The sequence below is a fragment of the Scyliorhinus torazame genome, chromosome 5 (assembly GCF_047496885.1).
Source record: "Scyliorhinus torazame isolate Kashiwa2021f chromosome 5, sScyTor2.1, whole genome shotgun sequence".
NCBI classification, from domain to species: domain Eukaryota; kingdom Metazoa; phylum Chordata; class Chondrichthyes; order Carcharhiniformes; family Scyliorhinidae; genus Scyliorhinus; species Scyliorhinus torazame.
Window position 1 is genome coordinate 143,715,694 of NC_092711.1, and position 22,390 is coordinate 143,738,083.

A 22,390-nucleotide genomic window follows, 5' to 3' on the forward strand; every position below is an offset into this window, starting at 1 on the left:
ATGATGCATGGTGCTGGACTTCCCGCATTTACTCTGTCAAGTCATTGTTAGAATTTTATAGGTTTCCATAAGGTCCCTCTCATTCTTCTGATCTCCAGCGAACATAATCCTAACTGGCTGAATCTCTCCTCATTCGTCAGTCCAGCCATCCCAGGAATCAATCTGGTAAACCTTCGCTGCACTCCCTCTACAGGAAGAACACCCTTCCTCAGATAAGGAGACCAAAGCTGCAGACAATATCCCAGGTGTGGCCTCACCAAGGCCCTGTATAATTGCAACAAGACATCCCTGCTCCTGTACTCAAATCCTCCTGCTAATAAGGCCAACGTACCATTTTTCTTCTTCACCACCTGCTGTACCTGCATGCTTACCTTCAGTGACTGCTGTGACCTTGCCTTTCTGACATGCACTTTCTATTTCGTGGTGCATTTTGTGCCCCTGGTCCTGACCACTGTTAGGAGGCCTGTACATAACTCCCATTATGTTTTTTTTGCCTTTGTGGTTCCTCAACTCTACCCACACAGACTCCACATCATCTGACCCTATGTCGTTTAGTGCTATTGAATTTAAATTTCATTCCTAATTAACAAGGCAACCCCGCCCCCTCTGCCCACCTCTCTGTCTTTTCGATAGGTTGTGAATCCCTGGATGTTTAAATGCCAGTCCTGAACCCCCTGCAACCACGTCTCTGTGATGCCTACCACATCATACCTGCCAGTCATAATCTGGGCCACAAGCTCATCTACCTTGTTCCGTACAGTGCGCGCATTTAAATATAGCACCTTTAATTCTCTATTGACCGTCCCTTTTTGTTTTCTTAGTGTGGTAGACCTTGGTTTACTGAGCCATTCCATACATTGTGTCATATTTTGTGGGATGGGGACTATCGTAACCTCTCCTGAGTTCTGTCTTTTCGTGCTTTTTTGTATTCCTAAGCAGCTACGCTTCCCACTGATTACTTCACCTCTTGGTTCCCTGACTTTCCCTTCCGCCCAATCTCTAGTTTAAAGTCCTATTGACCACCCTATTTACTCTTTTCGCCAGAACACTGGTCCCAGCTCGGTTCAGGTGGAGACCATCCCAACGGTATAGGTCCCCTCTGTCCCAAAACTGATGCCAGTGTCCCATGAAAAGGAACCCCTCTTTCCCACACCACTCTTTCAGCCACGTGTTAACTTCCATTATTCATGCCTCCCTATGCCAATTTGCACGTGGCTCGGGCAGTAATCCGGAGATTATGACCCTTGAGGACCTGTTTTTTAATTTGAATCCTAGCTCTTTATAATCTCTAAACACGCCCTCTTTTCTAGACTTGCCTATGTCGCCACACTACCAGAAGGATGTGGAGGCTTTAGAGAGGGTGCAGAAGAGATTTACCAGGATGTTGCCTGGTATGGAGGGCATAAGCTATGAGGAGAGGTTGAATAAACGTGGTTTGTTCTCACTGGAGTGACGGAGGTTGAGGGGTGACCTAATAGAGATCTACAAAATTATGAGGATCCCAGAAGTGTAGAAGATTTTAGTTTAGACGGGCAGCATGGTCGGCACAGGCTTGGAGGGCCGATGGACCTGTTTCTGTGCTGTACGTTTCTTTGTTCTTCTTTCATAAATCCATGTTAACTCTGTCCAATTCTGCCACTAATTCTGTCACTGCATTCTGTTTTCTAAGTACTCCACTATAAAATATTTGATCATGGACTTTAGAATTTTCCCCACTGCCATCACGTTGATTGGTCTTTCTACCTCCCTTTTTAAATAGTGAGGTTATATTAGCCACCCTCTAATCTGTAGGAACCGTTCCAGAGTCTGTTCAATCTTGGAAGATGACCACCAATGCATCCAATATTCCTTGAGTCACTTCCTTAAGTAGTCTGGTATATAGATTATCAGGCCCCGGAGATTTATCAACCTTCAATCTCATCAATTTCCCCAACACCATTTCTCTACTCTGATTTCCTTCAGTTCTTCCCCTCTCTAAACCCTACATTCCCCAACATTTCTGGTATGTTATTTGAGAAGACAGACCCAAAGTATGCATTGAGTTGCTCAGCCACTTTGTTCCCCATTATAAATTCCGATGTTTCTGACTGTAAGGGACATAGACATAGACATAGAATTTACAGTGCAGAAGGAGGCCATTCAGCCCATCGAGACTGCACCGGCTCTTGCAAAGAGCACCCTACCCAAGGTTAACACCTCCACCCGATCCCCATAACCCAGTAACCCCACCCAACACTAAGGGCAATTTTGGACACTAAGGGCAATTTATCATGGCCAATCCACCTAACCTGCACATCTTTGGACTGTGGGAGGAAACCGGAGCATCCGGAGGAAACCCACGCACACACGGGGAGGATGTGCAGACTCCGCACAGACAGTGACCCAAGCCAGGAATCAAACTTGGGACCCTGGAGCTATGAAGCAATTGTGCTATCCACAATGCTACCGTGCTGCCCCTTAATGACCTACATTTGTCTCCGCCAATCTCTTGCTCTTCACGTATCTACAGAAACTTTTACAGTCAGTTTTTTATGTTCCACACAAGCTTACTCTCGTACGCTATTTTCCCCTTCCTAATCAATCTCTTGGTCCTCCTTTGCCTAATTCTAACCTGCTCCCAATCCTCAGGTTTGTTGTTTCTCCTGGCCAATTTGTATGCTTCTTCCTTGGATCTTGAAGTAATGTTTCAGAACTCACAAACTGTGGGAAGCTCCACCCTCTTTAAGAAGGTTGAAGAGTACCTGTGAAAGCTAATGTTCTTGCTTTATTTTTCTTCAGGTTTATTCCTGTGATTTGGAAAGGTGCCTCAAGGAGAATGGGGGAAAAAAGTTACAACTGGGCAAATCTGAAATCCCCTTCCCAAAAGAATTGGAAAACAAAGTTTAAAATGGTGTTTGGTTCATCTTTGATCTGAAAAGGAAAGTCACCTAAAGTCAGCACAATTGGGCACAGTTGGGAATGTTTGCTCCAATCCCTTTGCAAACCAACAGAGAAGTTAACCCTTTCCACTGACAGCACGGTGACAATTTGCCTTTTAAAGATTTGGCTTTATCCCATTTCTTATTTCCCCCCCCCCCCCCCCCTCCCCCCCCCCCCCTCCCCCCTGCGCTAGATGTTTTGGTAAGATCACCTGAAAGTCCAAGAGTGACTTGTATGGCACATGGAGCCTGATACTGGGATACCAGTGTGGGTGTGTTGATGTGGAAATGCATGGTGAAGCTGCACTGAAGAACGGGTCCCAGACATACTCAGCTATTCGATAACAGAACAACATCGAGTGATTAATGTGGTCAGTAGAATGAGACAACATTTTAAATCATTATGACATTGACACATGCGCCACTGAAAAACTGACTTTAAAACAATCAGAACATAATTATACACACTTGTATCTGTCAGTGGGAGTGAAATTAAAGTGAAAAGGGATCTAGAATCTGGATTCAGAAAATATCCACAAGGTGGAGGTAGGTTAACAGAGAGCTGGAGAATCTTTAAAGTCCGTGCATGAACTTCTGTTTGAAGCTGATGTATTTTCAACATGCCAATAATTTGGAATGGTGTGAGATGCTCTGCAGCTGGGAAAGTGAATCTAAGTGAACAGTTATCACATTTTACTGGAAAGGTTTTTACTTTTATTCTTGGTGGCAGCTCAAGCATTTGTGTTGCTGATTCTGATAACTTTAGCAGTTTTAGTATGTTATCTAAATGTGTTATCTATGTAATCAAGAAATTATGAAAACAAGCTTGTCATGTAGAAATAGGTGGGTTGATCAGAAATCAGTTGAGAGAAGTCAATAAGAATATTCACTTCTCAAGACGAGATGATTTGTAAGAAATAAATGATAAAATATGAAGCATTTATTGAATATTATAGGAATAGCTCACTTCCTTTCTCGCCTGTGAAGAAATCTTCCACAGCAGCTTGCTGGGTGACAAACACGGGACAGGCCTGTTCTTTCTGCCCAGGACTGGTCTCTAACACAGGCTCTTAAATTGACATTTCTAATCCTGATATGATTGGATCTCAGGATCCATCCGCAAACCATTTGTCTGAGTAAAGGTTACAACAGGAAGAGATTTCTAAAAAGATCCATACTGGCTTCACCCAACACCCACACTGGCTCACAGCAGTGAACCATCCAGAGGAGACTGCAGCCACTAGTAATGGAGACCAGTACTCATTCTGCATCATCCGTCTGTCCTCTGGGACTGGGAAATCATTCTCAGGCTGTATGATTTTTTTGTGTCCATTATGCATCATTTTTAAACTGTTGTTTCTTAATAAACCAGTGTAAAATCGCATATTATCTTGGTCCCATTTTTTGGGTTATCTGTGACTCCTGGATCAAGTATCTCACCGATCACTGCATGCTGTTCTAGTCACCATATTATAAAATGATACCGAGGCACTGAAGAGGGTGCAAAGAAGATTTATAATGGTGAAACCAGAAATGTGTAGGTACATATAAAATATCAGGAAAGGATTGAAAGGCTGGGTCTCCTCTCTCCTTATAAATGAAGGCGGAGAGGACAACCTAAAAGGAATCTTAAAAATAATGGAAGGTTTTGTGAGAGAGGATATGGAGAGAATGTGGGGAAGAGCATAACTAGAGAACATCAATACTTTATACGCATGATATGGAGACACCAATCCATATCTACACCTGTTCCAGATTTTAATGTAATTGTCCAATACAGAAAACACAGTATTTTGTGTCTGTGTGGGTCTCGCCCCCAAACCCAAGGAAGTAATAAGGTATGAGAATTTAAATAATCTAGAGTTAGAAAGAAGAAAAGTCCCCAAAATGGAGAAATCTGTGACAGGACACAAATTAGTTGCCTCTTATCCTGGAGAAATTAAGGTCCCAACAAAGTGTGTGTCTGAAACATTAATTCATTTGACAAATATCAAAATATTAAACTCCAACTAGTTACAGGGATTATTATCAGCAGCAACAAACTCCAGCTGTCAGAATGAACATGGTTCAGTCCTGGATGTGATTAACAGCAGCAATAACAGCAGAATCCAACCCCTGCAGTCACTCGTGAAGTCTCTGGTGTCTCAGCATGTGGGATGACCAAGTGAATCTCTTCCACACACACAGCAGGTGAACGGCCTCTCCCCAGTGTGAGTGTGTTGGTGTTTCAGCAGATCAGATGTAGTTTTATAGCTCTTCTCACAGTCAGAACATTTAAAAGGTTTCTGATCACTGTGAACAAGTTGATGTGCAGCAAGGTTCCAGAAGTGAAGGAATCTCTTCCCACACTCGGAGCAGGTGAACGACCTCTCTCCAGTGTGAACTCTCTGGTGTCTCTGCAGGTTAGATAAATGATTAAATCTTTCCCCTCACACGGAGCAAGGGAACAGCCTCTCCCCAGTGTGAACCTGCTGGTGTGTGAGCAGGTTGGCTGACTGAGTGAATCCCTTCCCACACTTGGAGCAGGTGAATGGCCTCTTTCCGGTGTGAACTTGCTGGTGTCTCAGCAGATCCATTTCACTTTTGAAGCTCTTCTCACAGTCAGAACATTTAGAAGATTTCTTATTACTGTGCACAAGTTGATGTTTCATAAACTGCTGACTGAGTAAATCTCTTTCCACACAGGCAGCAGGTGAACGGTCTCTCCCCAGTGTGACTGCGTTGATGAGGTTCCAGCAGGGATGGAGATTTGAACCCCTTCCCACAGTCTCCACATGTCCACTGTTTCTCCATGGTGCCGATGACCTTGTGTCTCTCCAGATTGGAGCCTCATTCACACACAGAACATCGTGTACAGTTTCTCTCTGCTGTGAATGATGGGATGTTTTTTCAGGCTGTGTAACTGGTTAAGGCTCTTTTCACAGTCAGCTCACTGGAACACATTCACTTGCATATGTATGTGTCTCGGTGCTTTTTCCAGTCACACTGACCTTCCCACAGATAGAAGACAAACATTTCTCCTTCCACATTCAGGGGTCGATGATTTTCATATCCTGACAAATCAAAAGTCTCTCAAAAACCTTGAGTTTGCTGTCTGTAAGTCTTTCCATTCCAATACCCTTTAAAAAGAATTGAAGTAGAATGAAACTCAATAGACAGCACAAAAACAGGTCATTGTACCCAGTGTCAGTGTATATATTCCCCATGAGCCTATCGCTTCTCTCTGTCAGCAGGTCTTTCTATTCCTTTCTCTCTTGTGTCTGCAACTTGCTAAGTGCATTCATGCTGTTTTCCTCAACCAGTCCCTGTGGCAGCAAGTTCCACACCCTCTGGATAAAAACATTGAATCTAACCAGTACTCTCCTGTGTGGCCGCAGAGCAGTGCTGCCTCTTTTCTCAATTTCCTGCAGAGGCTGAATCATTGTTGATGAAAAAGCGTTGAGCCCAGCAGAAATACTCTTGTCTGATCATCTCTGGAAAGCAGGCATACCAGCAAAGTCAGCTCAGCCTTCACAACACTCAGAATAAAGCCGATACCTTGTCAAGGAACTGCAATGAACCACAAACAACTATTTGTAGGAATCCCTGTCTGCCTATCCTCCGGTAAAACATCTTGAGATGTTAATGGCGATATGTGAATAAGATGCGGCGTTTCTTTATTCAAGTTTCTCAATTGGAATTCGACACCCTTGAAGGCTGTGGATGCTCAGTCGCTGAGTATATTCAAGACTGAATTCAAGAGATTATTGGATACAGAGGGAAAGAAGGAAAATGGCGACAAGGAGAAAAAGTGGAGCAGGCTCTATGTCCTCCAACTGCTCCTGTTTATTCTGCTCTTAAGTAGCTCTTGATGGACCGTGTCCTCTTTACATTTAGTAAAATGACCAACAACGATTTCGGATTTTATTTTGCTTCCATTCAGGTTCCGAGGATCATAGAGATGCATTGCACAAGAGGGGGCGATGGGGGTTGTTCAGCCCATCTTTCCTGTGCTGACTTTTAGAAAGAACGGACTTGTTCAGTCTCTCATTCCCGTTTTGTGTCCCTAGCCATGCACCTTCTCATACTCAGGTAACTATCCACCTCTCTTTTAAAATTAATTAGTGAATCGTATCGCTGCCTTTTCAGGCAGATCCTGGAACTCACTGAGTTATGCTCAACTGCCATTGTGATACAGGTAGTTCAATGAAGGTTTTGCAGTGGGCAGTATGAGAGTATTTCAAAAATATCAACAGAAAAATATGTTTGACTATTAAAATTATTGGATGGGAGGGTAGAGCTGGTCCAGGGTTCAGAATGATTTTTCTCCTGGTCACTGGGACCCTGAAGCCTCCACTTCCTGTTCCCTCACCAAAATGGCCGCACATGCACCGTTTTTACCAAGTTTCTACTTTGTTTCTACCAAGATGGCGGCCGGTCACCCTGGGTCAGTGGGCCGACACTAGACTCTGGACACTTTGGAAGCAGAAGGGGACAAATAGAAGTGGAGAGACAGGAGGTGAAGGAGACAAATGTTATACAACGACAACTTGAACAATAACTTTGACAGAATCTCAAACCCCCAACTTCCCCAAAGTAAGAGGTGTATATGAAAACCACCACCTCCAATTCACACATTGTCCTGACTTGTCTGACATCCAGAATTGGGTGAACAGACATTTCCTCCAATTAAACATTGGAAATAGTGAAGTCATTGAGTTTGCACATTCTCCCAGTGTCATAGAACATTACAGCGCAGCACAGGCCCTTTGGCCCTCGATGTTGCGCCGACCTGTGAAACCACTCGAAAGCCCATCTACACTATTCCCTTATCGTCCATATATCTATCCAATGACCATTTGTATGCCCTTAGTGTTGGCGAGTCCACTACTGTTGCAGGCAGGGCATTCCACGCCCTTACTACCTCTGACATCTGTCCTATATCTATCTCCCCTCAATTTAAAGCTATGTCCCCTCGTGCTAGACATCACCATCTGAGGAAAAAGGCTCTCACTGTCCACTCTATCTAATCCTCTGATCATCTTGTATGCCTCAATTAAGTCACCTCTTAACCTTCTTCTCTCTAACGAAAACAGCCTCAAGTCCCTCAGCCTTCCCTCATAAGATCTTCCCTCCATACAAGGCAACATTCTCGTAAATCTCCTCTGCACCCTTTCCAATGCTTCCAAATCCTTCCTATAATGCGGCGACCAGAATTGCACGCAATACTCCAAATGCGGCCGCACCAGAGTTTTGTACAGCTGCAACATGACCTCATGGCTCCGAGTGTCTGCGTGGGTTTCATCCCCACAACCCAAAGATGTGCAGCGTGGGTGGATTGGCCACGCTAAATTGGAAAATAATAATTGGGTACTCTAAATTTATTTTAAAAAATAAATAGTGAAGCCATTGTCTTACGGCCCTGCTACAAACTCCATTCTCTAGTCACCATCCACCTCCCTGGCAACTGTGTTTATTTTATCCTTTCACAGGGAGTGGATACTGCTGGGAGAAATCATTGCCCACTCCTAATTGCCCTCGAGAAGATGGTGGTGAGTTGTCTTCTCAAACCGCTGTAATACATGATGTGCAGGTTGAGCCACAGCGTAGCCAGGGTGGAAGTTCCAGGATTTTCACCCAACAACAGTGAAGGAACAGTGACATAGTTCCAAGTCAGGATGTTGTGTGGCTTGGAGGGGAACTTGCAGGTGATGATGTTCTCATGTGTCTGCTGTTCTTGTCGTATGAGGTGGTCACGGGTTGAAAAGTACTGTCTAAAGAGCCTTGATGAGTTGCTGCAGTGCATCTTGTAGGTGGTACGCGCACTGTGTGTGACTAATGCAGATTTCAATGTCATATTTGACCAGAAGATGAGCTTTTGACTACATATTTGCACCATCACTAAGACTGTTTATATCCAGCTCAATAATATTGCCCGACCTAGCCCACACCACAGTGTATCTGCTCTGAAACCAACATCTATGCAACTGTTATCTTTAAACTTGATGATTCCAACACACTCCTGACCAGCATCCCAACTTTTATCATCTGTAAACTTGAGATAATTTGCTGCCCATTTTCTCATTCGTGCCAATTCCCTTTTCACTTGGCGCAGTCTTATCAACTGGTTGAACTGTTGATTACCAGAGGCAGCAGCAACACTTCCAGCTCTACCTGGCCCTGCTCTCCTCTGCCTAAACTGGTCACTATTTGAAAATGAAAATCGCTTATTGTCACGAGTAGGCTTCAATGAAGTTACTGTGAAAAGCCCCTAGTCGCCACATTCCGGCACCTGTTTGGGGAGGCTGATACGGGAATCGAACCGTGCTGCTGGCCTGCCTTGGTCTGCTTTAAAAGCCATTGATTTAGCCCAGTGTGTTGAACCAGCCCCTGGTTCTGGATTGTTCCTGAAAGCAAGGACAACCCAGATTCTGTTCTTCATGATCATCTTCTTGAATCTCTCTCCTGACTTCGAACAAGTGCAAGGAGCTCATTGATTTCTTTGTCACTGACACTGAGATCATCCGTTCAGCTGAATCTACTTCCAAAAGTTATTTGTGAACTCGCCTGTGTCTCATTAGGTTTTGTGACTGCGTGAATCTCTTCCCACACATGGAGCAGTTGAAAGGCCTCTCCCCGGTGTGAACTCGCTGGTGTGTTAGAAGGTCAGGTGAATTAGTAAATCTCTTCCCACACTTGAAGCAGATGAACGGACTTTCCCCAGTGTGACCACGTTTGTGTTTCAGCAGGTGTGATGAACTGCTGAATCCCTTCATACACACAGAGCAGATGAATGGCCGCTCTCCAGTGTGAATTCGCTGGTGCGTGCGAAGGTTGAACAATCGATTAAATTGTTTCCCACACATGGAGCAGGTGAAAGGTCTCTCCCCTGAGTGACTACGCAGATGAGTTCCCAGTTGGGATGGAGATATGAATGCCTTCCCACAGGCCCCGCATTTCCATGGTTTGTCTATGGTGTGGATGTCCTTGTGTCTCTCCAGGTTGGACGATTTCCCACCTGTAGATTTCAAATTTCCCATAAAAAGAGTTTATAAAAATCATCATTGTCAATACCGAATAAAAATGAAGGAGAGACAATTCTCGTTTGTACGGAACAGATTTTCTGCACTTGTTTTTGCGAAACAGTAAATCCTCATCACATCCATTCTCCCTCCTCCCTATGCTGGAATCCAAACCCCAGGGTGACAAACCAGCCCACATTTTATGGGCCATATTTGAATCCACTGAGATTTGCTGCTTGGGTGTCTGACTCATCAACTGGACCTATGTAGAACTCTGTTCCAACCGTTCTGGCAGCCAACCACCCCCTCCCTGGCCTCACATTTCTGTCAGCAGCCCACCCAACACCGCCCACCTCTTCACACAGACCCATGCAGGCTTACCTTTAATTTTCACCATGAGAGTTTGTCAGTCTGCCAAACCTTTCAAACCATCTTCAAAATTCCTTTCCTTACAGTTTACCCGCTCCCTCCACTCTGGCTGGGTTCAGTTCTCAAGTCCCTCTGTGTAGAGTGAGAATAAATCGCTAATTTTCTCTCCTGGTCACTGGAATCCTGATGCCCCGCCCACTCTGTTGTTTCACCAAGACGGCCGCAGCTGAAGCAAACAAGCCCCGGGAGCTCAAAATCAGGATCTGTGGGCTCTTCTTGGCGGTTTGGGGCCTCCAGCGGGTGTTTGTGAATCCTCCCCACCCACCTCCCAGGGCTCCCTTCCTTTCCAGAGATCAGAGTGCTCATTGATTTGAGTGCAAAGTGTAATCTCTTATTTATTGTCCCCCTCCCCCATCCTCTGATGTGAACCATCCTCCAGTCGCTGAAGCAGGATGGTGACCTTTAACCTGGGCCTGTTCCTAGGAGGGAGAAGCCCCGCAGCTGCAAACCAGGGAGCTGACAATGATTGTGAAGGGTTTACGGATCCTCCCTCCCACCGCCTGACGCTAACTTTGCTTCCGCGGGACAAAGGACTCTCCTCCAGATGAACAATAGCATTGCGCCTGCGCGCTACTGTCTCACCTCATCAACCGCACTCCCTCCGTGTCCCGATCAGGCAGCAGAATGTGGCGACTTGGGGCTTTTCACTTTGTTGCAACGTTAATGTGAACTTACTTGTGACAATAGAGATTATTATTATGAAAGGCAGAACTTTCAAATGTCTAAACCGTGGGAAATGCTACAAAACGTCCGGGGAACTGATGTCCCATCAGCTTGTTCACACTGATGAGAGACCATTCAGGTGCTCTCACTATGGGACTAGATTCAAGCGATCGGAGCAACTCACTGTACACCGGCGAATTCACACTGGGGAGATCCAATCTTTCCTCATAGTTAGAATTCTCCATCCCGGGCAACATATTCATAAATCTCCTCTGCAGCGGGCAGCACCATGGCACAGTGGTTACATTGCCTCATGGCGCCGAGGTCCCAGGTTCGATCCCGGCTCTGGGTCACTGTCCGTGTGGAGTTTGCGCATTTGCCCCGTGTTTGCGTGGGTTTCGCCCCCCACAACACAAAGATGTGCAGGGTAGGTAGATTGGCCACAATAAATTGCCCCTTAATTATGGGGAGCTGGTAGAAGGGCTGGGGGCCCCACTCGGGCTGGAGGGTTTGAAGGCCATGCAGTCGGGCAAGGCCTCGGGACCAGACGGGCACCAAGCCGAGTTCTATAAAAAATTGTCTGGAATATTGGGGCCGGTGCTGATGAAGGTCTTTAACGAGGCCTAGGAAAGAGGGGATCTGCCCCAGACAATGTCACAGGCCATGATCTCGCTCATTCTGAAAAGGGACAAGGACCCGGGGCTATGTGGGTCTTACAAGCCGATTTCCTTGCTGAACGTAGATGCCAAACATCTGGCCAGAATTTTGTCCTCCAGGATTGAGGTCTCTGTACCGGACGTTATAGTGGAGGATCAGACTGGGTTCGTTAAGGGCAGGCAGCTGGGGGCCAATGTAAGAAGGCTGCTAAACGTGATCATGGTGCCCCCGGAAGGTAGGGAAGTTGAGGTGGTAGTCGCGATGGAAAAAGCCTTTGACCAAGTCGAGTGGGATTACTTATGGGAGGTGCTGGAGTGGTTCAGGGTTGGAAGGGGCTTTGTTGACTGGGTTAGGATGGTGTACCGGCTCTGGTTGCAAGTGTACAGACAACAGGACGACTTCGGACTATTTCACACTGCACCGGGGGACGAGACAGGGATGGCTCCTCTCCCCACTGCTGTTTGTGCTGGGGATAGAGCCGCTGGCAATTGCTCGGAGGGCCTCAAGGGGCTGGAAGAGGTTGGTCCGGAGGGGTTGGGGACCGAGTCTCGCTGTATGCGGACGACCTATGTGGTAGCCACCACGATCGACTGTTGTATGTCTCAGACCCAGAGGAGGGGATGGAAGAAATTATGGGAATTTTAGGGGAATTCGGCCGGTTTTCGGGGTACAAGCTTAATATGGGGAAGAGCGAGATGTTTGTGGTCCAGGCGAGGGGTCAGGTGAGGCGACTGGGGGAACTGCCGTTTAGAGTGGTAGGGGGCAGTTTTAGGTACTTGGGTATTCAGGTGGTGAGGGATTGAGGCAGGCTTCATAAATTGAACAAGGCCCGGTTGGTGGAACAGATGAAGGAGGATTTCCGGAGATGGGATGCGCTCCCGTTGTCTCTGGCGGGTAGGGTGCAGTTGGTAAAAATGATGGTCCTCCCGAGATTCCTATTTGTTTTCCAATGCCTCCCCATATTCATCCCACGGTCCTTTTTTAAGCGGATCAATAAGATTATTGTGGGCTTTGTGTGGGGGGGCAAGCCCCCATGGGTGAAGAGGGCAATGCTCGAGCGGAGTCGGGGGGGGATGGAGGGCTGGTGGTGCCAAATTTCAGCAATTACTGCAGGGCGGCTAACATTGCCATGGTTAGGAGGTGGCTGGTGGTGGTGGGTGGGGGGGGGGGGAGCCAGCGTGGGTGCGCCTGGAGGCGGCTTCTTGTAAGGGAACAAGTCAGGGGTGGGCATTGGTAACAGCGCCTCTGCCATTCCCACAGGCGCGGTACTCCACCAGTCCAGTGGTGGTGGCGGCCTGAGAGTCTGGGGGGAGTGGAGGGGACATGGGGAAGCAGAGGGGGCATCGGTGTGGTCCCCAATCTGCGACAACCATCGGTTTGCCCCAGGGAGGATGGACGGGGGGTTCCAAATTTGGTGGAGAGCTGGGATTGAGAGGATGGAGGACTTGTGTATCGAAGGAAGCTTCCCGAGTATGAGGGCGCTGGAGGAGAAGTTTGCATTGGCGGGGGGGAAATGAATTTCGATATTTACAGGTACGGGACTTTTTGCGGAAGCAGGTACCAACCTTCCCACTCCTGCCGCTAAGGGGAATTCAGGATAGGGTGGTTTCTAGAGGATGGATAGGAGAGGGGAGCGTCTCAGACATATATAAAGAGCTTATGGGATTGGAGGAGAACCAGACTGAGGAGTCGAAGCAAAAGTGGGAGGAGGAGCTGGGGGGAGAGTTAGAGGAGGGCCTTTGGGCGGACACGCTGAGTAGGGTCAACATGACCGCAACATGTGCCAGGCTCAGCCTTATCCAATTTAAGGTCATTCACCGGGCTCACATGACAGTGGCCCGGATGAGCAGATTCTTTAGGGTGGAAGACAGGTGTGCGGGGGGGGGGGGGGGGGGGGGGGGCGGGGGGGGCAGCGAACCATGTCCATATGTTCTGGGCATACCCAAAACTGAGGGGGTTTTGGCAGGGGTTTGCCGATGCCATATCCACGGTATTAAATACGAGGGTGGCAATGAGTCCAGAGGTGGCGATTCTTGGGGTGTCGCAGAATCCGGGAATCCAGGAGGAGAAAGAGGCGGACGTTCTGGTCTTTGCCTCCCTGGTAGCCCGGAGGCACCTATTACTAGCATGAAGGGACTCAAAGCCCCCAAAATTGGAGACCTGGCTTTCGGACATGGCTGGCTTTCTCTGCCTGGAGAAAAGGTCGCCATGAGAGGGTCTCTGTTAGGGTTCGCCCGGGGGTGGCAACCATTCGTCGACTTCCTCGCAGAGAATTAATCGTCAGCAGAAGGGAAGGGGAGTTAGGCTCGCGTAGATTAGGGAAGTAAGTAATTGTAGGACCTGTGGGTGTGGGAGGCAGTATTTGTACTATGTTAATATTTTCCTTGTTATGTACATTGTTGATTTTGTTGCTGTTACAATGACAAAGAAATATCTCAATGTGTATTCAAAAAAAAACCCCTTAATTGGAAAAAATTAATTGGGCACTCCAAATTAATAAAAATAAATAAATAAATCTCCTTTACTGTGCCTCTAGTGTAATCGCATCCTTCCTGTAATGTGGTGACCAGAACTGTCTGCAGTGCTCCGGCTGTGGTCTAACTGGTGTTTAATGCAGTTCCAGCACACTCTCCCTGTTCTTATATTCTTGGCCCTCAGCTATCAAAGGAAACTGTCCCACCTGCCTTCCTAAGCACTAATAACAGAGAGTGAGAGGCAGGTGAGAGTGACAGAGGGAAAGGAGGTAGCAGAGGGAATGAGAGGCACCAGAGAGAGAGAGGAACACCAGAGGCAGAGAGAGGCTGGAGCGAGAGAAAAGAGAGACACAGTCTAGTCAGTAACAAAAATAAGTAATGGAATTGAGTTCAGACACGGATCTGCATGAACTGACACCACTTTATTGACAGATTGCCAAGGTAGTCACTGTACTTGAATCAATGTTATTCACTTTTGGAATTGAATGAATTAAGGGTCAGATTAACTATATCACCCCAGTATCAGATAGGCCTGTTTAATACAGAACAGGGTTAAACCCAGTGTCCAATATTAGAGGTCTCTGTGGCTGTTGGATGCCTGGTTTCACTGTACAGCTGACAACCCACAGCTTCAGTGAACTCGTCGACCCAGGGTCTGTTTCTAAACCCTCATCACAATAGATTACCTGGTTAGCTATTTATATATGGTCATCATGGTCAGACAGTTAACACAAAGCTCAACCAGAAACGACGGTTCTTCTTTCTACTGATTCCAGTTCCGACAAGGGGTCACAGCATCTCCAGCCCTCAGCTCTGTTACTAGGCTGTCATTGACATGAGCAACAGAGAGACAGCAAGTTGTCTGAGGCTTAAATGGGAAGTTGAAACTTGTGACTCAAAACCAATTGTGTAAGATCTCTGAAAAGATCAGGAATTTTAAAAGATAAATTCTAACCCCAGTGAACAAATTAATGAGTCATAAGACAAAAACTTCAGGTTTTATGACTTTTATTGCAACAAACTAGAAACAACAATGTCTAAACACTATTTTTATAGGGAACGTATCCCTTAAACTATAAACAGAATGATGCCCTTTTACTTTTAACACAATCAAAAATCACACTCCATGGTTACATCGCTGAAGTTGTCACTCAATTCTCCTGGAACCAGCCCAATGTGATTCTTCGTTCCTGTGTTTACTTCCATTCTGTTCCTTTGCCTGACAGGCAAACCTTCACCCCAGAAGTGTCTTTTGCAGTGATGGTTCTCCTGATGATATTCAGGTCCCGATAAGCCAAGTGACTCTTCCAAATCCTGAAGTCTCGTTCGGTTTTTTTCTGCAAGTCTTCATCTAATATCCTGTAAAAGGAATTTACAAATGGAAATTGAGAACAGGCAATTCTAGTTTCCATCCAACACACTCTCCCTCCATTCTCACTCTGTAATATTCATCCTCTTAATAGGACTTTAAACTAAAGATTGGGGGGGGAAGGGAAAGTCAGGGAACCAAGAGGTGAAGTAATCAGTGGGAAGCGTAGCTGCTTAGGAATACAAAAAAGCACGAAAAGACAAAACTCAGGAGAGGTTATGATAGTCCCCATCCCACAAAATATGACACAGTGTATGGAAAGGCTCAGTAAACCAAGGTCCACCACACTAAGAAAACAAAAAGGGACGGTCAATAGAGAATTAAAGGTGCTATATTTAAATGCGCGCAGTGTACGGAACAAGGTAGATGAGCTTGTGACCCAGATTGTGACTGGCAGGTGTGATGTGGTAGGCATCACAGAGACGTGGTTGCAGGGGGTTCAGGACTGGCATTTAAACATCCAGGGATTCACAACCTATCGAAAAGACAGGGAGGTGGGCAGAGGGGGCGGGGTTGCCTTGTTAATTAGGAATGAAATTAATCAATAGCACTAAACGACATAGGGTCAGATGATGTGGAGTCTGTGTGGGTAGAGTTGAGGAACCACAAAGGCAAAAAAAACATAATGGGAGTTATGTACAGGCCTCCTAACAGTGGCCAGGACCGGGGGCACAAAATGCACCACGAAATAGAAAGTGCATGTCAGAAAGGCAAGGTCACAGTGATCATGGGGGACTTCAATATGCAGGTGGACTGGGTAAATAATGCTGCCAGTGGACCCAAGGAAAGGGAATTCATTGAATGTTTACAGGAGGGCTTTTTGGAACAGCTTGTGATGGAGCCCACGAGGGAACAGGCCATTCTGGACTTAGTGTTATGTAATGAGCCAGACTTGATTAAAGATCTTAAAGTAAGGGAGCACTTAGGAGGCAGTGATCATAATATGGTAGAATTCAATCTCCAATTTAAAAGAAAGAAGGTAGAATCAGATGTAAAGGTGTTACAGTTAAATAAAGGTAACTACAGGGGCATGAGGGAGGAACTGACGAAAATCGACTGGGAGCAGAGCCTAGTGGGAAAGACAGTAGAACAGCAATGGCAGGAGTTTCTGGGAGTAATTGATGACACAGTACAGAGGTTCATCCCAAAGAAAAGAAAGGTTATCAGAGGGAGGATTAGGCAGCCATGGCTGACAAATGAAGTTAGGCAATGCATCAAAGCAAAAGAGAAAGCCTATAATGTGGCAAAGAGTAGTGGGAAGTCAGAAGATTGGGAAGGCTACAAAAACAAACAGAGGATAACAAAGAGAGAAATAAGGAAAGAGAGGATCAAATATGAAGGTAGGCTAGCCAGTAACATTAGGAATGATAGTAAAAGTTTCTTTAAATACGTTAAAAACAAACGGGAGGCAAAAGTTGACATTGGGCCGCTCCAAAATGACGCTGGTAATTTTGTGATGGGAGACAAGGAAATAGCTGAGGAACTAAATAAGTACTTTGCGTCAGTCTTCACAGTAGAAGACATGAGTAATATCCCAACAATTCCGGAGAGTCAGGGGGTAGAGTTGAATATGGTAGCCATATGGTAGAAAGTGCTAGAGAAACTAAGAGGTCTAAAAATTGATAAATCTCCGGGCCCAGATGGACTACATCCTAGAGTTCTAAAGGAGATAGCTGAAGAAATAGTGGAGGCGTTAGTTATGATCTTTCAAAAGTCACTGGAGTCAGGGAAAGTCCCAGAGGATTGGAAAATCGCTGTTGTAACCCCCTTGTTCAAGAAGGGAACAAGGAAAAAGATGGAAAATTATAGGCCAATTAGCCTAACCTCGGTTGTTGGCAAGATTCTAGAATCCATTGTTAAGGATGAGATTTCTAAATTCTTGGAAGTGCAGGGTCAGATTAGGACAAGTCAGCATGGATTTAGTAAGGGGAGGTCGTGCCTGACAAACCTGTTCGAGTTCTTTGAAGAGATAACAAACAGGTTAGACCAAGGCGAGCCAATGGATGTTATCTATCTTGACTTCCAAAAGGCCTTTGATAAGGTGCCTCACGGGAGACTGCTGAGTAAAATAAGGGCCCATGGTATTCGAGGCAAGGTACTAACATGGATTGACGATTGGCTGTCAGGCAGAAGGCAGAGAGTTGGGATAAAAGGTTCTTTTTCGGAGTGGCAACCGGTGACGAGTGGTGTCCCGCAGGGTTCAGTGTTGGGGCCACAGCTGTTCTCTTTATATATTAACGATCTAGATGACGGGACTGGGGGCATTCTGGCTAAGTTTGCCGATGATACAAAGATAGGTGGGGGGGCAGGTAGTATGGAGGAGGTGGGGAGGCTGCAGAAAGATTTAGACAGTTTAGGAGAGTGGTCCAAGAAATGGCTGATGAAATTCAACGTGGGCAAGTGCGAGGTCTTGCACTTTGGAAAAAAGAATAGAGGCATGGACTATTTTCTAAACGGTGACAAAATTCATAATGCTGAAGTGCAAAGGGACTTGGGAGTCCTAGTCCAGGATTCTCTAAAGGTAAACTTGCAGGTTGAGTCCGTAATTAAGAAAGCAAATGCAATGTTGTCATTCATCTCAAGAGGCTTGGAATATAATAGCAGGGATGTACTTCTGAAGCTTTATAAAGCATTAGTTAGGCCCCATTTAGAATACTGTGAGCAATTTTGGGCCCCACACCTCAGGAAGGACATACTGGCACTGGAGCGGGTCCAGCGGAGATTCACACGGATGATCCCAGGAATGGTAGGCCTAACATACGATGAACGTCTGAGGATCCTGGGATTATATTCATTGGAGTTTAGGAGGTTGAGGGGAGATCTAATAGAAACTTACAAGATAATGAATGGCTTAGATAGGTTGGATGTAGGGAAGTTGTTTCCATTAGCAGGGGAGACTAGGACCCGGGGGCACAGCCTTAGAATAAAAGGGAGTCACTTTAGAACAGAGATGAGGAGAAATTTCTTCAGCCAGAGAGTGGTGGGTCTGTGGAATTCATTGCCACAGAGGGCGGTGGAGGCCGGGACGTTGAGTGTCTTTAAGACAGAAGATGATAAATTCTTGATTTCTCGAGGAATTAAGGGCTATGGAGAGAGAGCGGGTAAATGGAGTTGAAATCAGCCATGATTGAATGGTGGAGTGGACTCGATGGGCCGAATGGCCTTACTTCCGCTTCTATGTCTTATGGTCTTAATTCTCTGAAGGTGCTGATTCAGGCTGACTGACAGATCCCTGCTCACTGCTTCCCATCTTGGAGAGGCCTGAAATTCTCCATGCAGACTGCCAGATATAAATATGTCTATATTACTGAACTCAAAATGTGTGGAACATACTGACCAGATTCACTTCCTTTCTCTTCAGTTGCTGCAAGTTACCAATGACCCATCAGAATGAGAAAAGAAATGGAAAGATAAAGTAGGCTTGGAGCGGCTGCTGCCTCTTGTGGGGCATTCCAGAACGAGAGGCAATCGTCTTACGAAAAGCGGTAGCAAATTCAAAACAGTTGCAATTTAAAACAATTTTTTAAAATTCCAATTAAGGGGCAATTTAGTGTGACCAATCCACCTGCTCTGTACATCTTTGGGTTGTGGGGGTGAAACCTACGCAGACACGGGGAGAAAGTGCAAATTTCACACAGTGACCCGGGCCGGAATCGAACCCAGGTTCTCAGTGCCGTAGACAGCAGTGCTAACCACTGGGCCACAATGCTGCCCTATTCAAAACAGAGTTGAGGAAAAACTGCTTCTCCCAAGGGCTGTGAATATGTGGAATTCACTACCCCAGAGTGTGGTGGAGCTGGGACAGTGAGTAAATTTAGGGAGGAGTTAGACAGATTTTTAATCGGGTTGAAGGGTTCTGAAGAATTTTCAGGACGGTGGAGATAAGGCCAGGATGAGATCAGCCATGATGGAATGGCAGAGCAAACTCGATGGGCCAAATGGCCTAATTCTGCTCCTATATCTCATGAACTTTTGAAAGGGGGAGACATTGATTTGCCCCCAGATGTTGCCCAGAGGAGGAAGTTTTCGTCTGAAACCCATTGTTCAACCTCCACATTGTGACATCACAAAGGAACTCATCCTCTAAATCAGCCAATAGGAATCCATCCGCTCCGCGGTGACGTCACTGCTTTAGAGCACATTCGCCCCCACCCTCTGTTTCCTCTCCCCCAACACTTCCTCGAGACGGTTTCCAGGCAACCGGCTGACAGTTCCGGCCGTCGGTGATCTCCCCACCCCCAGACCCGGGACTGCGCATTTCTCAGGGAGAGGGGAAGCTACGCATGCGTAGTGAGCTCACTTCCGCTGTCCTTACCTCTCAGGAGTTGACCAATGGTAAGACTTGGAGGACCGGAAAGACTCTGCCCCTCCGCCAATCAGAGCTCCCCCATTGTCTCAATCCGGAAGTTGGACATGGAAGTTTCTGCCGAGCAAAGCTGTTGTTCCTCCAACCCTGAGTGAGCTTGAGCTTCACACAGACTGTACCTTCCTCCTGTCTGCAACATCTGTGAGTAAAACACTTTCTTTTCTTCCCCTTTCCATTTCTTATCTCATTCTGATCTTTAATTGGTCACTTGCAGCAACTGGAGGGAAAGGAAGTAAATACAGGGAGGGTGCAGACTCTGCAAAGCTTGGCCCAGGTCTCTCTCTCTCTCTCTTAAAGACATTGACATCCTTTGTTCCCTCAGCTTGACACATTTATTTGGCTAAAAGGATGGTCTCTTTCCTAATTTTCATAATTAAAGGACTGGTTTCTCCAGGAGATGGCTGACATTTAAGGGGTCAGTAAACAGGCCAAATCCAACTCAGCCAATTACTTCCCTGTCGGAATACTCTCCATCATCAGCAAAGTGATGGAAGGAGTCATCAAAGATCCTATTAAGTGGCACTTATTCTGCAATAACATGCTCCTGGATGCTCAGTTTGGGTTCCGCCAGGGTCACTCAGCTCCTGACCTCATTACAGCCTTAGTTGAAACTTGGACGAAATAGCTGAATGCCAGAAGTGAGGTGAGAGTGACTGCCCTTGACATCAAGGCAGCATTTGACTGAGTATGGCATCAAGGAGCCCTAGCTAAACTGGAGTAACTCATAAAGGTTCCTCAGACAGCACCTTCCAAACCTACAACCACTACCATCTAGAAGGACAAGAGCAGCAGATACCTGGGAACCCCACCACCTGGAGGTTCGCTTCCAAGTTGCACACCACCCTGACTTGGCAATATATTGCCGTTCCTTCACTGTCCCTGGGGCCCAACATCCTGGAATTTCCTCCCTAACAGCACAGGGGATGTAGGACAGCATGGTGGAGCAGTGGTTAGCGCTGCTGCCTCACGGCGCCGAGGTCCCAGGCTCAATCCCGGCTCTGGGTCACTGTCCATGTGTAGTTTGCACACTCTCGCTGTGTTTGCGTGGGTTTCATCCCCACAACCCAAAGATGTGCAGGGTAGGTGGATTGGCCATGCTAAATTGCCCCTTAATTGGAAAAAAATGAATTGGGTCCTTTAAATTTATAAAAAACATTTTTTTTTTTTAAACAGCACAGGGGATGTACCTACACCTCAAGGACTGCAGCAGTTCAAGAAGGCAACTCACCACTACTTCGGAAGAGCAACTGGGGATAGGCAATAAATGCTGGCCTGACCAGCATTGTCCACATCCCATAAATTAATTTTAAAATATTTAATATCGGACAGAGATATGTCCAGTGTTGTTATATAGTATGTATTATAGATATTATTGATGGTGCTGTAATAAAATACATGTATTATTAGTTCTAGTTTTGTAATATAGTACTGTACCTACATTATATATTTCCAGTCATACAGTCATTGCAGCACTGACAGAATCCATTTGGTAACTCAAGTCAATGCTGACTCTCTGTACAGCAATCCAGTGAGTCCCATTCCCCCTCGATATCCCTGTTCCCCTGCAAGTTTATTTTCTTCAAGTGACTATCCTATTTTATTTTAAATTATTGATCATCTGGACTTCCACAACCCTTGTGGGCAGTGAGTTCCCTGTCATGACCACTCCATGACTAAATAAAATTCTTCCTCAGAATTTCCCTATCTCTAATCAGTAAATGTACTTATATGGAGATTCTCTACTCTTGTACAGGTTTTAGTGAGTTTAGAGTTGTTGATCACCTTCAGGAGAATTGGGAGGGGCAGTATTAGATACAGCAGAGTGAGAATGGAGGGAGAGTGTGTGGGATGGAGAATTAGAGCATTTCAGGGAAAGAGAGAGGAAAGAATGTTCGCTAGAAACTAGAATTGTCTGTTCTGAGTTTCTATCCTGTACTGACAATGATTAGTTCGAGGGCAATATCTCAAACTAAATATCACGTCAAGAACTGACTGAGTCACTCAATTCGTGGGATCATCAGCCTCTGACTCTAGAAGGAGAAATGTTTGTCTATTCTGTCTGCTTCAAGAGATTTTAATCATCAGTGTGTCTGGAAAAGCACTGAGACACACACACACACCCGTGTGAGACTGTTACAGAGCACTGACTGTGGAAAGAGCTTTAACCAGTGACACAGCCTGAAAAAATAATACACCATTCACAACAGGGAGAGACTGTATCGGTGTTCTGTGTGTGGATGAGGCTTCAATTGATCATCCAACGCGGTGAGGCGCAAGATCACCCGGACCATGGAGAAACCATGGAAATGTGAGGATTGTGGGAAGGGATTCAAAGGCCCGTACGGGCTGGAAAGGCATCAACGCAGTCACACTGGAGAGTGGCCGTTCACCTGCTCTCAGTGTGAAAAGGGATACACTGACATTGGCAACCTGCGGAAACACGAACGAGTTCACACTGGGGAGAGACCGTTCACCTGCTCTCAGTGTGAAAAGGGATTCACTGACATTGGCAA

The 22,390-nt window shown here is 46.1% G+C and overlaps 1 long non-coding RNA gene across 1 annotated transcript; it reads right to left on the reverse strand.

Moving 5' to 3' along the window:
• Positions 1 to 15,133: 15,133 nt before the first annotated feature.
• Positions 15,134 to 19,657, reverse strand: LOC140419962 (uncharacterized). The gene is made up of 2 exons (XR_011946112.1): positions 18,849 to 19,657; positions 15,134 to 15,501 (listed from the first exon to the last, which is right to left on the reverse strand). It is a non-coding gene; the product is annotated as an uncharacterized lncRNA (long non-coding RNA).
• Positions 19,658 to 22,390: the final 2,733 nt, after the last annotated feature.